This window comes from Akebia trifoliata, unplaced genomic scaffold, assembly GCF_017979445.1.
Source record: "Akebia trifoliata isolate Shusen 1 unplaced genomic scaffold, ASM1797944v1 Contig00341_ERROPOS679206+, whole genome shotgun sequence".
Taxonomy (NCBI): Eukaryota; Viridiplantae; Streptophyta; class Magnoliopsida; order Ranunculales; family Lardizabalaceae; genus Akebia; species Akebia trifoliata.
This window is the reverse complement of record NW_028236971.1, coordinates 426944-443708: the sequence shown is the minus strand read 5'-3', so window position 1 is coordinate 443708 and position 16765 is coordinate 426944. Positions and strand designations below refer to the sequence as shown.

The window sequence follows — 16765 nt, the reverse complement described above, 5'->3', positions numbered from 1 at the left end:
TACAAAGAGCTTGAGAAAGCTACGGATGGATTTAAAGAAGAATTAGGTAGTGGTGCTTTCGCAACAGTTTATAAAGGGGTGATGCACTACGTCATTCGTTTTTCAAAAAAACGACTATCCAGAACAGTCATTTTTCAAAAAAACGACTCCCGCTACAGTTGCAAATGGGATCGTTTTAAAAAGAGTGGTTTTTTAATTGCGACAGAATGAGGAGATCATCATCACCAAAAATCAGCCCATTCCAAAACTTCTAACCCCATCAAAAATGGTTTACAAAAAATGGACGGTCCACGATTTTTCAACTTGTAAACATGGGGTTAGAAGTTTTGAAATGGGCTGATTTTTGGTGAGCATGGTCTCCTCATCGTAGAGATCATTCTCACCAAAAATCAGCCCATTCCAAAACCTCTAACCCATGTTTTGAAAAATGTTTTACCAAAATGTTTGTTGTTGAACGGGACCTATATATATATATATATAGGGAAATGTTCAGCACCCTAAGTTTTACCACACACTTTAACAAACGTTTTTTATCCTACATGGGTTAGAAGTTTTGGAATGGGCTGATTTTTGGTGAGGATGATCTCTATGATTAGACGATCATCCTCCCCAAAAATCAGCCCATTCCGAAATGTTTAGCTCCATGTTTACACGTTGAAAAATCGTGGACCGTCCATTTTTTGTAAACCATTTTTGATGGGGTTAGAAGTTTTGGAATGAGCTGATTTTTGGTGAGGATGATCTCCTCACCATAGAGATCATTCTCACCAAAAATCAGCCCATTCCAAAACTTCTAACCCATGTAGGACAAAACACGTTTGTTAAAGTGTGTGGTAAAGCTTAGGGTGTTGAACGGGACCCATATATATATATATATATAGGGTCACGTTCAATGGCTAACTTTTTGACAAAACATGAGTTAGAAGTTTTGGAATGGGCTGATTTTTGGTGATGATGATCTCTACGGTGAGGAGATCATCCTCATCAAAAATCAACCCATTCCAAAACTTCTAACCCCATCAAAAATAGTTTACAAAAAATGGACGGTCCACGATTTTTCAACTTGTAAACATAAGTTAGAAGTTTTGGAATGGACTGATTTTTGGTGAGGATGATCTCCTCACCGTAGAGATCATCCTCACCAAAAATCAGCCCATTCCAAAACTTCTAACTCATGTTTTGAAAAATGTTTTGCTAAAAAGTTTGCCATTGAACGCTACCCATATATATATATATAGGAAGTGTTCAGAGGCCCTAAAGAGAGCCAAACATTATGCCAAACATTTTTTAAGATAGGGGTTAGAAGTTTCATAATGGGTTGATTTTTTGTGAGGATGGTCTCTATGGTGAAGAGATCATCCTCAACAAAAATCAGCTCATTCTGAAATTTCTAACCTTAGTTTACAAGTTGAAGAATTGTGGACTGTCCGTTTTTTATAAACCACTTTTGATAATGTTAGAAGTTTCATAATGGACTGATTTTTGATGAAGATGATTTTCTCATCATAAAGATCATCCTTACATAAAATCAGCCCATTATGAAATCTCTAACCCATACATTGAAAAATGTTTGGCACAATGTTAGGCTCTCTTTAGGGCCTCCAAACGCCTCCCCATATGTATATGCGTGGTTGAGATGGAAAGACTTTTTTAAGGTTTAATTGAAGTCAGGTGACTTTGTGCCTTTTTTTTTTTTTTTTTTTTTTGAGACAACTCTGACAAATTCATACAACTTTTTCAGCTCACACGATTTGACTAATTATTTCACATCTTCTCGTCCATTATATAATTGTTGTGATGTTGAGGGGGCTTTCCCACATTTAAGACTTGACCGTTATTTTAGTTAATTAAAAAAAGGCTCTTATATCTTGCTTGGAAAAATAAATTATTTGGTGAAAATTATGATTTGGTTGGGTTTGCTTTGTCATTCAACCATGGTTGTTGAAAAATTGTTTTCTTAACACTAGGGCTCATATGATTTGCAGGGTATTTATTTTCAAGGAAGTGAAACTAAATTTCGTGGAAAAATTGTTCCAAGCATTTGATTGCACTTAGGAAATGTCGAAAAGAAAATAAGAATAAAGGCCTGTTTGGATACCAAGAGCAGAACTACTGTTCCAAAGAACAGGAGCTGAAGTACTCTGTGGAGAAGCTGAAAAAGTAATTCTGTGCAGAAAGGGCTGTGAAGTACTGGCAGAAGTACTTTTGTGCTGGAAGTTTGTTTGGGAACCATACTGACTTCTCATGACTTCTAGAAAAAAGACCAGAATACCCTTATATTATACCAGTTACTGTTTTTTGTCTTTTAGTGTCATAATATGCCTTCAAACTATACTGTTTTTTATATTTTAACTATAAATATTAATATAATAAATATTAATATAATATGTTTAAATCCATTATACTCAAAATTTAAAAAAAAAATGACAGACTATTTTTGACATAATATGACATAATATTAAAAAAAAAAATTGACAGATTGTCTTTTAGTGTCATAATATGCCTTCAAACTATACTGTTTTTGACATTTTAACTATAAATATTAATATAATATAATATAATATTTTAAATATTAAATATTAATATAGTGTATTTAAATCCATTATACTCAAAATTTAAAAAAAAAAATTGACAGACTGTCTTTTAGTGTCATAATATGCCTTCAAACTATATTATTTTTGACATTTTAACTATAAATATTAATATAATATAATATAATATTTTAAATATTAAATATTAATATAATGTGTTTAAATCCATTATACTCAAAATTAAAAAAAAAAAAAATTTAATATTCATAAAGTTAAGGGTATTTTGGTAAAACAAACCGTTAGATATTGACTCCCCGCAAGATGAATTTTGAGAAATAGGTTTTCTCGACTTCTTCGCAAAGAGTAATTTCTTGCTCTTGCACGGAGTAACTCTTCGAATGAGTTGTTCATCCAAACGCATCCAAACGACTTCTAACTCCCCGCAAGAGTCAGAAGTAGCCAAGGAGTCATATCCAAACACCTACGCAGATTCTTGGAGCTTCTCAACAAAGAGCAAAAAATCTCTCCCCGCAAGAACAAAAACCTCTCCGCGCAAGAGTAAAAACCTATCTAAACGTTTACTAGCTCTCCGTAGGAGCAGAAGTCTTCAAGAAGTTCTATCCAAACGCAATGTAATTTGTGGGGTTGGGGAATTATAAGAAAATATCATTGAGAGTGGTTCCACGCCCAGATGTGACAACAAACATGAAATTGATGAGGTCGAGTCGTTGGATGTTGAGCAATTCAATGGTCAGATCAAGGCTCAATGTGAAAACATGACTTATAATTATTATAAACACGTTTCTTATTTGAAACAAATCAGGTAATTGCAACACCTCCCTCCAAAAAAAATTTAAATGAAAAAAGAAACTCTTCAAACCAGAAAAAAGAATCACCCCCTATCATTCAATCTCTCTTTCTCTCTCTCATCTTCAATCCTAAAGAGAAAAACCAGACTTTCGAACGATCTCTCTCTCTCTCTCGGGTTCAACCCTAAGAACACCTTACGAAGACCACTATCTCTCTATCTTCTCTCTTTCTCACAATTGGCTTCAACCCTAAACACAGGAGATGAGCTCTCTCTGTCTGAGCTCTCTCACAATCGGCTTCAACCCTAAGGTAATGGAAAGACTCTCCCTTTTTCTCTTCCTCTCCTTCTCAAAACTCTCATCTTAGTTTGTGATTTTAGTTTGGAATTTTTGAATGACAGGCATACATTTAGCAATGAGAACGACAAAAGTGTGATACGAGAACCCCTCGTTCTTTGATGATTCATTGAATCTGATTTACTGGAAGAAGAGCTCAATTTTTTTATATTACAAAATAGAGTATTATAGATATACAATGATAGAGTCAACATATGGTTAATTGGGACAATCATTTGGTAACTTCCTCCTTAATTTTCTCTTTAATTTCCATTTTATCCATTCCCTCCCTTTTAGAGACTTCCCTTGATTGTCGCAAATATGGTTAAATTCCTAATTTTCATGGATAGGATGTGACCGAACTATATCTCCGATCCTCAGAATCTCGAAATCTCGATTTAAGATTCTCTTCCCGTATTACTCGATCTCCCTTTTTTTATCTTTACTGGTTGGTCAAATCTTCTTCACATGTGACTCGATAGAATCATCTCATAACTACCATGTGTCAGTGTCTGAAAAATATCCTCCATAATACTCCCTCTCGATGTTTCGGATCTTGATCCGAGGGATCGAGACCAAATTATTAATTATCGACATGTGGCAGCCCCCCATTGGATCGTTAACATTCACTTTTCCTTTTGCCTTCTGCCTTTGGCATTAAATTTGAAGTCTGACCATTCAAACTTCCATGGCGGTGCTATTAATGACTTCTTCTTGCAGCGCACTGCCAACTATCAAGTCTTGATAATCGTGTGTGTCGGTTGCGGGGCATTTATGCGCCGTGTACACTTATCACATTTTGGATGGTTGGTTGTGCACGCGTGTTTGTATCATTCTTTTGTTTGCCGTGCGCATTCAATGCTTCGACAGCCCATCATTGTTACACTAATCAAGGCAATCTTAGCTTTCCATCCTTTGAGTATTTCGACGCTGTTGAGAAAATGCTAATTAGACCATTTATGCTAATAAAAATTACAAAATCATCATAATTCTTTGGATAATTTAAACATCACTAATGTTGGAGTGACATTGGATTTACTGTGATTCTCACATTTCTGACGTGAAGTTGCACACATGACCGTGGATGCTTTTACTCATATCTCAAGGAACACAACTACGGTTATGTGCGCACCCTATGTCAGAAAGGTGAAAATCTTAATAAATCCCAATGTCACCCCATCACGACTCTTTAAACATACCTATTGACCATGAAATTTTATTGAAAATTAATGAAGTAATTTTTTCTATTAAGATTAGTTTTTCAAAAACAATTTTAACCAAACGAGCTTCTGATTTCGAATTGTAAAATCAAATTTCAAAAAAAGTGTAAACGAAGGAGATTTAGGATTATGGAAATCAGTTTTTATAGTTCACTTAAGACAATTAATCCATAATCAGAATCAGGAATTAGGTTCTGCATTTCGATCCAAACACTCCCTTAACATTTCAACATCACTATGTGTTGGGTTATGTCTTCTATTCTTGTATATGGGATTGTCGTGGATTCAAACCGAATCTTTTAATAATCCGTTAACAACCCGCATGACCTATTTAATTGGTAATGTGTGGGGTTTCCCCACCCGTTTAACATTGGGCCCATTTGGTTTGGTTTTGGATCTGACCCGTTTAATATCTTTATAACTCTAAGTATATAAAAGGTAAGAGATGAAACCCGAAAGTGTGGTGAGACATATACGAGAGACAGAGAGAAATTGTAACCTAGTTCTTCTTTGGTTAATATAGTAAAATCGCCGTTTACGCCTATGGACGTAGGTTGATGCTTTGACCGAACCACGTATATCTTGTGTCGCGTGAGATTCTTGTGTTCTTGTTTGATTTATACTTCGGATTAAAGGGTTTAGTCTGACACTATCTTCACCAGGGCCATTTGGTCTGTTACTTGCTTTGATCTCATTTTGTGCGTCAATGAAGATGACATGACACTCATTTCTAAAACATTGAGAAAAAAAAGCTCAAAATTGTCCAATAAGGAAAGATTTTCTTATTGGACTATGTTCACCAGGTCATTTGTTTGAAAGATTTTCAGAAAATGGGGTCTTTTTGATACCTTAAATACTTGAAAACAAAATCAACTATAGAAATCAATTGCTAGGGCAGCCAAACATCTGTTTCTTATAGCACTGATAAGGATTCACTATATATAGTGCTGCAATCTTTCCAATAACTTGGAGAACTAATGAACTCTCTCATGATATCTTCTCTATGTTTGTCTCTCATCTTCTAGTGAGATTCTAATCCAAGTTTCATGCCTATAAATCAAGTAATTCCATAGCTTTTGTTTTGCTTCTCCTACTCTTGATAGTTTCCTCAATGGTTTCCGCCATTCATCGTATACTGCACTTCTTGTTTCTCTTTCTTCTTCACCTACCACTATTTACCATATCTCAGACTTACCAAAACATTAGCTTGGGCTCATCTCTATCTGCTTTAAATGACAACTCTTCATGGACATCACCTGCAAGTGATTTTGCTTTTCGGTTCCAACCCATAGGGATCAAAGGTTTCTTGCTTGCAATCTGGTTCAACAAAGTACCTGACAAGACCACAGTTTGGTCTGCAAAATGGAGCAAATTTGGTGCACAGAGGATCAAAAGTTGAGCTAACTACTGATGGTCAACTCGTTTTGAACGACCCTCAAGGCAGAGAGATTTGGAAAGCAGAATTCATGGGAAGCGGAGCCGCTTATGCAGCTATGCTCGACACTGGGAATTTAGTACTCGTGAGCCGAAACAGTATTAATATATGGGCAAGCTTTGATGATCCCACTGACACCCAATAGCCTACACAGATATTGAATCAAGGAAGCACACTTGTTTCTCATCAGATAGAAAGCGATGATTACTCGAGTGGAAGGTTTCAGCTTCGGTCTCAAACCGAGGGTAATCTTGTGCTTTACACAATTGCTTTCCCAACTGACGATTTTTACAATTATTACTGGTTAAGCTGGACTCAACAAATGGCCGCTCACATGGTCTTCAATGAGTCCGGCCAAATTTACCTTACGACAGCAAATGGAACCACCCTATTTAACCTCACAGAATCTAGCGCAATTCCAACAAACAAAAACGATTTCTACCAAAGAGGAACACTTGATTATGATAGAGTTTTTAGGCACAATGGCCACAGTCGTGGTCCACCATGTGCTACATACCTTCAAATATTTGTACGAGCATTACGGGGAATAAAGGAAGCGGGGCTTGTGGGGTTTAACAGCTATTGCAGATTAGATGAGAATCAGAGACATGGATGTGAATGTCCACCCGGGTATACCTACTTGGATCATAATAACAAGTTAAAAGGATGCAAACAAATTTTCATTTCGCAAAGCTGCGAGGAGGGATCGCAAGATTCGTCTCCATTTGACATGAAGGAAATGATGAACAGCGATTGGCTACCTTCCGCCTTTGAATGGTATAAATCGGCAAACGAGGATTGGTGCAGAGAAGCTTGCTTGAGTGATTGTTTCTGTGCAGTAGCCATTTTTAGAGATGGAAACTGTTGGAAGTTGAAGCTCCAAGTGGGAGGATTAATTCTAGTGTTGAAGGAAAAGTCCTGATCAAAGTAAGCAAAGATAATTCTTCAGCATCTCCGGTTATAATTTTATTGAAGAAACATCGTTCGACTTTGATCCTTATTGGGTCACTTCTTCTAGGAGGCTCGGTGTTTCTGAACTTCATGATGCTGTCATTGATTTCTCTCTTTGTTTTCTTCACCTACCGTAAGAAATTGAAGAAACTTCACCCGGGCCAAATCACGCCAGGGATGAATCTGCGAAGTTTTACATACGAAGAGCTTGAAAAAGCTACAGATGGCTTTAAAGAAGAATTAGGTAGTGGTGCTTTCGCAACAGTTTATAAAGGGGTGATGGCATCGGATGGTGGAAACTTGGTAGCGGTTAAGAAGTTAGACAAGGTTAAACAAGGTGAGCAAGAATTTAAAGCTGAAGTAACTGATATCAGCCGGACCAATCACAAGAATCTAGTCCAACTATTAGGACTCTGCAACGACGGATCACACCGGCTTCTGGTATACGAGTTCATGAGCAACGGCTCCTTAGTGAGCTTCCTCGTTGGAAGTTCAACGCCAGAGTGGTACCAAAGAATGCAGATTGCATTTGGAATCGCGAGAGGGCTCACGTACATGAAGAGTGTAGCACCCAAATCATTCATTGTGACATTAAGCCTCAAAACATACATCTTGACTACTCTTTTACTGCGAGGATTTCCAATTTTGGATTAGCAAAGCTTTTGAAATCTGATCAGTCTCATACTAATACGGGTATTATGGGGACTAAAGGGTATGTTGCCCCTGAATGGTTCAAAAACTTGGCTATCACGGTGAAATTGGATGTTTTCAGCTTCGGAATCTTGTTATTGGAAATCATTTGTTGTCGGAAGAACATTGAAATAGATCTCAAAGATGAAGACAAGATGATATTGATGGATAGGGCTTATGATTGCTTTAAAGAAGGAAGATTGGATATGTTAGTGGAGAGTGAAGATGAGGCAATGGACAACATGACAAGGTTGGAAAAGCTTGTGATGATACCAATTTGGTGCATTCAGGAGGAGCCATCGCTTAGACCTACAATGAATAAAGTTACACAAATGATGCAAGGATCCATCGAAGTTTCGGTGCCCCCCAACCCTTCATCCTTCATTAGTTCAATTGGTTGAAAGTTCAACAGTTTTATATGTATGTGTGTAGACCTAGATATGGGGAATTCAAGATCCTAATAATCTATGTTGAAGGTTACTTATATATGTCGGAACAGTATGTTTGTGGGTCAGTTCTTTAATCATTTACAGTCGAGTTAGTATGGTGTTGAATGAACTACTTTGGAAAACACAATTGAGTCAGTGATTTTATTCAAAATTAATTCTGCTCATACAATTATGTTACCTTCAATTTCATGATTTGATTCACAAACCAACAATCACATGTTGGGTTCTATGTAGTTGTGACCTTTCATGTACTGCCTTGATAACAATTAGAAGAAACAAAAAAAAAACCTTTTTCATAATTGATGACGAGCCATTACACAATATGTAAGCAAAAGGGATGAACAAGTCTCGATAAATATGATAATAGAAGAGCATCACATGTGAAATTTGCTCAGAAGAGACAGAATTTCGCATACAACAACAATTGTATTGAAGTATTAGCTATATAACATTAAATATGCTGTCCATAGTTTAACTTCAACTATTGGAAAACAGAGGCCAAGAATCTACTTTGTCAAAATATATTCTTTGAGAACCTGTTCCCTCTCATTCTAGCTCATCATTCCTTCAACAAGAAAAACAATACTTCATAACATAACCCAAAACTGTGTTTCTCTAATTGGTCACACTTTATTCATGAAATGGGTTGTTGGTCAAAGCCTGATTCTGAACTAAAGAGAAATGATCCAATGAGACACTATAATGAATTAGCCAAAAAAAAAAAAAACACGAGACAAAAGTCACTGAAACATGCTACTCAAGGAGCCATCATCATGAACACGCCAAATAACCTCTGGCAAGCAGGTTTGCCACTGAGAGTATAGTCAGCTGAGGAATGTAATTCTTTTCTGCTGTTGGAATAGTGTTTGTAATTATGTCTTCTGGAAAGAGTCCTCCAGACAGCCTCTCAATTGCTGGGGGGCTACAAATAGAAACCATATTCAAGAATCAAATTGGGAGAAATAATTGCTTCAATTTAAGGGAAAACAACATGTTTGGGGAACAAATGGATTGCACTTAGTTTCCACAGCAGGTTATCCATTCAGGTAATCTGGGGTTACAAAATCAGTGCACCCCAAAAGAGTAGCATAGGCTAATAGATAAAAACAAAACTGATCTCTGTTTTTTTTTTTTTCCATGTTTTTCATGTTCTACTCAATAGCGAAAGGATAAGCATTATTAACATCCCATTCCCTCTACCTCCAACTAAACCTATTGTCTTATGATAGAAACTGAGGCAGCTGTGAAGCTCAGCCAGACAATCTTATCGGGTTATTCAGGGAATGTCACATATAAAATGGAATTGGTGATTAATTTGAGGGAGAAATGAGAGGCGTCTTTATACAGGTGGCAAGCAAGAAAGCCAAGTCTAGACAAAATCTAGTCAGGCTCAGCCTGCCCAAAGATCAATATTCAAAGCTCATCTATTTTTTCCTTACAAAAATAAATGAATAAATAAAATATTCCACTATCCCTCTAATACCATCCACAACAGTTGCCTTAAATTTCAAGTATTCTTCATTTGAAGGATTCTCTTTCTGTTTGGGAGATACAAAAAAGAAAAGAAAAAGAAGGACAATATTTCAAAGAGGACATATTTTAAACATTTATACTAACCTCATAGATATGGCCACCTTTTGTCATGTCTGACTCTAATACAAAGTATCAAATACTCTTATCTCCACAAATCCAATATGTCAACAGGGTAGTACAATTTGGAGTTATAAGCTGAAAGCATCCAAGATTGGCCTCGTAAGAACATTACTAGGTGGACAAATGCCAAGGAGTACGGGACTAAGGGAAGAAAAAATAATTTAGAAGTGTCACACAAGAGTTTGAGGAGTGTTGGAAACCAATGCAGGTACTTAACCCTTTTAGAAGTGTCCATGCAATGAAGACCAAAATATAGTACTTGAAGAACTCTACATGCTTTTAAAAGTTGACAAGTTTCTTCTTGAAATCTATCTAGTTTTCATGTTTTTATTTAGCAATAAACTAAAAGAAATTCTCAAGATTTAGTTGATTCTTTTAAGATTATAAGGGTTAAATAGTTTGGGTTGAAATCCAATGCACACCAGAAGCTTCTAACTTTTTTCTCACTCATAACCTAGATCTATCACATTCAATGTTAGTTCGAGAGAGCATCCATTCTAGTTTTAGCCACAACTCCTTATAGCCATATATCAATGCAATACTCATTTGTTAACGGATGAATCATCTACTGCCTTCGATTCTTTGTGTCTTTGTAAATTGTGATTATTAAGTTCCAACAGCTGTGAGACTAGCAATCATTTGAAACTTAGTTTTCAGGTGAAGTTTTGTTCATGAAAATAATTAAATTGATGAAAAAATGGAAGAGACAAATACCTGAAAACAGCATGAGTACTACATACATAAACAGCTCTTGCGCCCTCTTGGTGTAATGAGGCAGCAGCATTGGTAATAGTCCCTACATTTCCCATAATGTTAACATACCATTGAAGCAAGATATAAATATTAATATATAGACATTGTCTGAAACTATCTTGCATGCATCATTAGTATTCTTACTTCTTATTTTTATATATTTATTTTAGTGGTGTAAAGTTTTGAAGGACTTTAAAGAGGGTGTTCTTAAAGGAATTCTTGTTTAGGTGGGATTCAGTTTATAGTTAGGATAATTAAGTCTAGAATTTTTCCATTTTGCTATTGGTATGCCTTCTCAACCTACTTTCACTTCTAATTGTTAAATTCTTCTATAGTGGTAAATTTAATGTGGTAATACACTAATTCCACATACATGGGACCAAAACCTCTCCTTCACACTTAAACCCATTACAAAAAAAAAAAAAAAAGGTAGCTTAAGTATTCAAAAATGGATTAGTTTTTCAAAATCGCAGACAAGATGACTCTGGTTTTGAATGTGGTACTTAGGTGGCTAATTCACCCTGTCAAAGTCATCTTGGTCTTGTCCAAGATTTAATTCAAAATTGTGTTCTAACAGTGTGTATATTTGTATTCCTTGTCACAGCCAAGGGCGAAGAATGAAGGAACCATAGGGGAACTCCAGCAGGGAATATTCGGAAACATTTCCCCATACCCGGACTCCAAGCCATGGCAGGCATTCGCGGTAGAACCCAAACCACAACAAGTCAACAACCACCTTTATCGAAGAACAACTCCAAAGAGTCATCGGTTCAAACAATGAATGGGCAGCAGAACAAGTCCACAGTTGGCTTTAGTTCTGGAACTATTGACATTTGGGGTTTCGAATCAGATAGTTTCAGAGCAGTCCCTGCTAGCTCTCAGATATCGAAAACTCTAGTTCAAGGGAATAACTCTCAGCGATTTGGAGACCCAAAGAGCGAAGGAAACAAACAAGCTTCTCAGCCTACTGGATGGGCTGGTTTCTAATTTAAGCCATTTTTACCACTAAAGCTTTTAATTTTGTTGCAAATACTACGATAATGTTTCTGTTGCTTCTTGTTTAGTAGAAGAGATGAAACATCCATGGTTTTGTGGACTTATTTTGTGCTTGGGCTCTTTGTCCTGGCTATAAGTAATACAATGGAACATTTACAGAGGTTATTCGTGATGTCTTGGGCAATTAGAAGGAGAGACACAGTACAGTAATTGCACATGTCGGGGGCAGTTTCTTTCCTCTTCATTGGTTTTACCTAGGTTCATAAAAAATAGGAAAAACTAGTTTGAATGCATACCATCTCTTAAAAATTCTTCTTATGAAAAGATTTGGTGGTTCTTTATTGTTTCCTAAACAAAAGTGGTGGTCCTTGAGGTTCTGGTTCTTATTCTCTTTTGATAAGTAATATTTTATTCATGAATCAAAGCTAGGCTAGTCGAGATGACCAATCTAGCAAGACCTTACAAAAGACGTTACTCACGAGAAACACAATGAATCCCATCCTAATTGTAAATAAAATCCTCGAAAAACAGCCCTCTAAATTCTTTATAAACTTTAGACCAACAAGACAAAATACCCAAAATAGATACAATCATATCTATGCCATCCATTTGTTTCCCCTCAAAAATGTGTCTATTCCTCTCCAACCTCAGCCCCCAACATATTGCGAAAGGTGTAATGCTCCACAACAATCTCCTCGTGCCTTTAACAGAATACCCAATCGACGACCAACACGTGAAAAGGTCCTTTATTGTTTTTGGTAGACAAGTTAGGATTCCATACAACTTAAAGAAATGTGCCCAAATACCATGAGAAAATTTGCAATGAAGGAGAAGATGATTTGAGGATTCTCCATTATTCATGCATAGGGCACAACAACTTACCCTGTACCACCCACGCCACATCAAAAAACCCACCGTTTGTATCCTTCCTAACGATGCCGTCCAAGTGAAAAAAAAACAACGTTACTTGGCACCTTTGGTCCCCAAATTGAGACATAAGGGAAAGAATTATCTCCATTATTACACAAGGATGGTAGAAAGAACGTATCGAAAACTTGTCATCCACACTCTCTCGTCTTCCCTACCCAAGCAAAGGTCGATATTCAAAGCTTCATCAATTAATCTGCCAACTTCTACCAACTCCAAGTCGTCAATACCTCTTCAAAACCCAAAGTCCCAAGCCCATTCTCCACCTACATCTCGTTAGAAAGATGCGATTGGGAACCTTTTTTTTAAGGATATGAAATACAAGGAAGGGAATACCTCCATAAGAGGCTGATTGTTGTATTATATATCCTCCCAAAATCTTACTTTATTCCTTTGCCCTACTTTGAATTTGATTCTCGACTTGAGCAAAGGAATGATCTTCATGATGCCTTTCCACATCCCACAACCATGAGCATGTTTAACTGGTCCACTCTCCCACCCCGTTCGCCTTGCTCCGTATTTTCCTTGTATGACTTTTCTCCTCAAACTATTCTCATCGAATCTAAATCTCCATAACCACTTCCCCCTCAAAGCCATGTTCATTATCCCGAGTCTCCTAACCCCAAGACCACCATTTTTCTTGTCTGAACAAACTTGTTTCCAATTAACTAGATGATGTTTTCTAACCCACCTCCTGGTTCTTATTCTCTCACTTTCTATTACGTTTTTATTTATTTATTTATGAGTTTACACCGTATTCTCTCTTTTTTGTAGATGTTGGGCTGTTTATGCTATATTCTTATTTGATTTTTATTTATTATGTGTTCAGGAATCTTTAGATTTACAATGGCTTTTCGATGGAGATGGTTGAAGTTTTCTTATATAAGATTAAAATACTTGGTTCTTGCTCTGGTGATAAAAGAGGAATCATTTTTCTTTTCTCATCTCTCTAATCTATAATATGACACTCCCCTCTGACAAATGCCCCCATTATAAAACCATAGATCAAATACCTTGGGATATACAAGAAAAAGATTTGTGGTTTTGCATATCCCGAGGTAAGAGATCTACGGTTATGTGATGGAAGGCATTCATATTATCACGACTCAATGTATAATGTATTTTATTAAATTGGGATATCTAAACAATCCGATCATACAAGAATTAGCTTCAACCATCCAAAATGTTTTGATGGCAATTGAATTGCTTGAAAGAAGGCGATACAAAGAAAATTTTATGCCATTGAAATGTTTCGTTAGAACATATTAGATTGGAATGAAACATTTGACCATAAAATATTTTGTGTTTGGGATTGTCTTGGAATGCTTCTAGTTGATGTTGGTGGCCTCATATTGAAAAAAGAAATTATCAACCACATGAATTGAGTTGTGATTTCAAGAAGAATCCTTAGGAAGATGAGGTCATGCCTCTTTGAAGACAACTTTTTATACAGAAGTATGGTAATTCTATCGGGATCCTATTTGATATAAATGAAACTAAATCAATTCTACATATTTAAGCAAAGGGTTTGGATCTGTTGATTCATGAGAAAACACATGATCCCAACTGTTTAGATACAAAATCCAGTTGAGATTTATGTGTATCTTGATAACACAATTCTAGGAGATATGTATCCCGAAGATAAATCTATACCATTTGATTTTGTGTTTAAATGGTTGCGATCACGTGTTTTTTTTATGAGTCAAAGGATCCTAACCCTTCAGCAAATATATAATATAATTATGTAATTTTTTTAACATTTTATCGAACGGGTCCTTATTGGATCGAGACATTGTCAATCTAGATCCGATCCAATAAGATATTAAAATCTTAATAATTGATCCAGACCCAAAGTTATCATACTGGAATGGATCGGATTTCGGGTATGATCCAATCCATTGACAGCCCTACTTTCATTAATTAATATTACAACTTACAACATCTCCAATTAACATTGATCAAGGTACACATTCTTAAAACAACATGAATTTTATAGATTTAAATTCGATTTTTGTGTGTATTTTAAGCTTTGTAGGCTTAAGGTGGCCTTAATTATAATGCTCTTAAGGAAATATAATTCCTTCTTGGATACGACTACTCTCTTTGATTTGTAATTCCTTGAGTTGTTAAATGTCACTTGAAAGGTGCAAATTTTCATTCCATTTTGATATTTTTCAGAAACATCAAGATGAAATCGAAACATTTTTATCATTCAACATGTTACCTAAGATTTTGAAACATTACTTTCTACCAATAAATAAGGTATGACCTTGTCATGGGTTGGACGTAGTCTAGTATGATCATGGCTAGTCTTGATTTTATTAAAAATAAGTAGGGAAGCAATAAATTTTGATTGTGATTGTTTGTCTATCTGTTCGCTTCGATTATTTTTTCAGTTTCATCATATTCATAGGAATTAAACATGATTCCTAGGTCCAACATAATTACATGACCTAAGAAAGTCACTAGTTCGAACTTTCGATCAGATGCTATGGTTACAAACTTCATTGATAAGTTTAGGTTAAGAATTTATAGTGAAATTAAACCCTAAACCCTATATGTATTGTTTTAATCTGATTTTACCTACATAAGTAAATGAAACCCTATTTTCCTATTGTTTGAGTATATTGGTTTGGTAGATAATCATTGTGCTATTAGTCATTATTGACCATATTGTGAAGTAGAGGCTAATATTTGTAGACTATTTGCATGTCACATTGAAGTAACATGACTTAATCAAAATTAAGCAACCGAGGGCTTGAGGGGAATTATTTGGCATCACATTTTGATAATAGGGTAAAAGATGTACGAAAAAAACCTTATTTCATATTTTGAGTCTCTCTTGGCTTTAAGCATGTTGGGATGTTCTCTAGGAGTTTTATTTGTAACCTTGAACTTCTATAATATATCATTAAGAAATGGGCTAAATTTCATTCTCTTCAACCTATAATAAAAAACCCTTGAAATTTTCTTCCCAAAACCTGTTATGTTCAACCTCTTATATGTAAAATCTTTTATCAAATAACCTTTTTAAGGTTGAAATGGATATACTCTTAAGGTTAAAGAGCAGAGCTAGCAATGATCCAAAATAAACCCGACGTTTGAACTAGCTTGAACAAAATCCAATCCGAAAAACATGAAAAATTAGATTTTTGGATTGGATTAAAATCTTAGATCCGAAACAATTTCGGATTGGATTCGGATGTATCACAATCCTCTCCTAAAATAATCTGATTCGAACATATTTTTAATAATTTTTTTTATTCTTAATTTCATATAAACACATATAGATAAAACGTTTTAATCTGTCTAATTTCCCTTTATATTTGTAGTTGGAAAGTAGATTTTTTTAAAATTTTATGTACATTGATAATTTTAAAATAAGGCATGTATTCAGATCGATTTTGGATTAAGGATGAAATGAAATAGATTGGATTCAGTTCACATATTCATTAATTTGATTGGATCGGGCACAATGTGAAAAAAGCCCAAATTTGACGGCTTTGGGCCGTCAAATTTCATAAAATTCGACGGACCAAGAGGTCAAATTGGTTTCGAATTTTTCATAGTCAAATTTTTTTTTCAACGGTCCGAAACTATCAAATTAATGAAAGATGGGAGAAATTCGACAGCTCTAAGCCGTCAAATCTGGGAACATCAAGAATTTCGATGGTCTTAGACCGTCAAAATTCAGTTTCTAAAATTTGTGACCCTTGGCCTGTCAATTTTTCTGTCAAATTTTCCAGTTTTCACGTAGTGGGGTACATGTTTTAAAAAAAAATTGATCGGTATTGCAATGGTATTGATCCAATACCCATTCGTTGTATCCCTTTTAAAGAGTAGAGTAAAACAATTTACACAAGTAGTTGAAAATGACTAATTTTGGGAAGAAAAATCAAGGTTTTTATTTGAGGGTTGTAGACAAGGGCATTTAGATCATTTTTATTTTTCTAATAGAGAAGACAGAGGTCAAGGAAGTCAAGGGGGCATGTCATCAATTTGAAAATATATGGGT

At 35.6% G+C, this 16765-nt stretch overlaps 1 long non-coding RNA gene across 2 annotated transcripts; it reads right to left on the bottom strand.

The window, feature by feature from the left end:
* Positions 1 to 7557: 7557 nt before the first annotated feature.
* Positions 7558 to 12338, bottom strand: LOC147381610 (uncharacterized). Of its 2 annotated transcripts, XR_015174470.1 has the most exons (4): positions 12120 to 12338; positions 10789 to 10870; positions 10039 to 10149; positions 7558 to 9343 (listed from the first exon to the last, which is right to left on the bottom strand). It is a non-coding gene; the product is annotated as an uncharacterized LOC147381610 (long non-coding RNA). The 2 variants fall into 2 exon arrangements; XR_015174469.1 differs by lacking the exon at positions 12120 to 12338 and having other exon boundaries at positions 10789 to 11264.
* Between the last annotated feature and the right edge of the window lie 4427 nt (positions 12339 to 16765).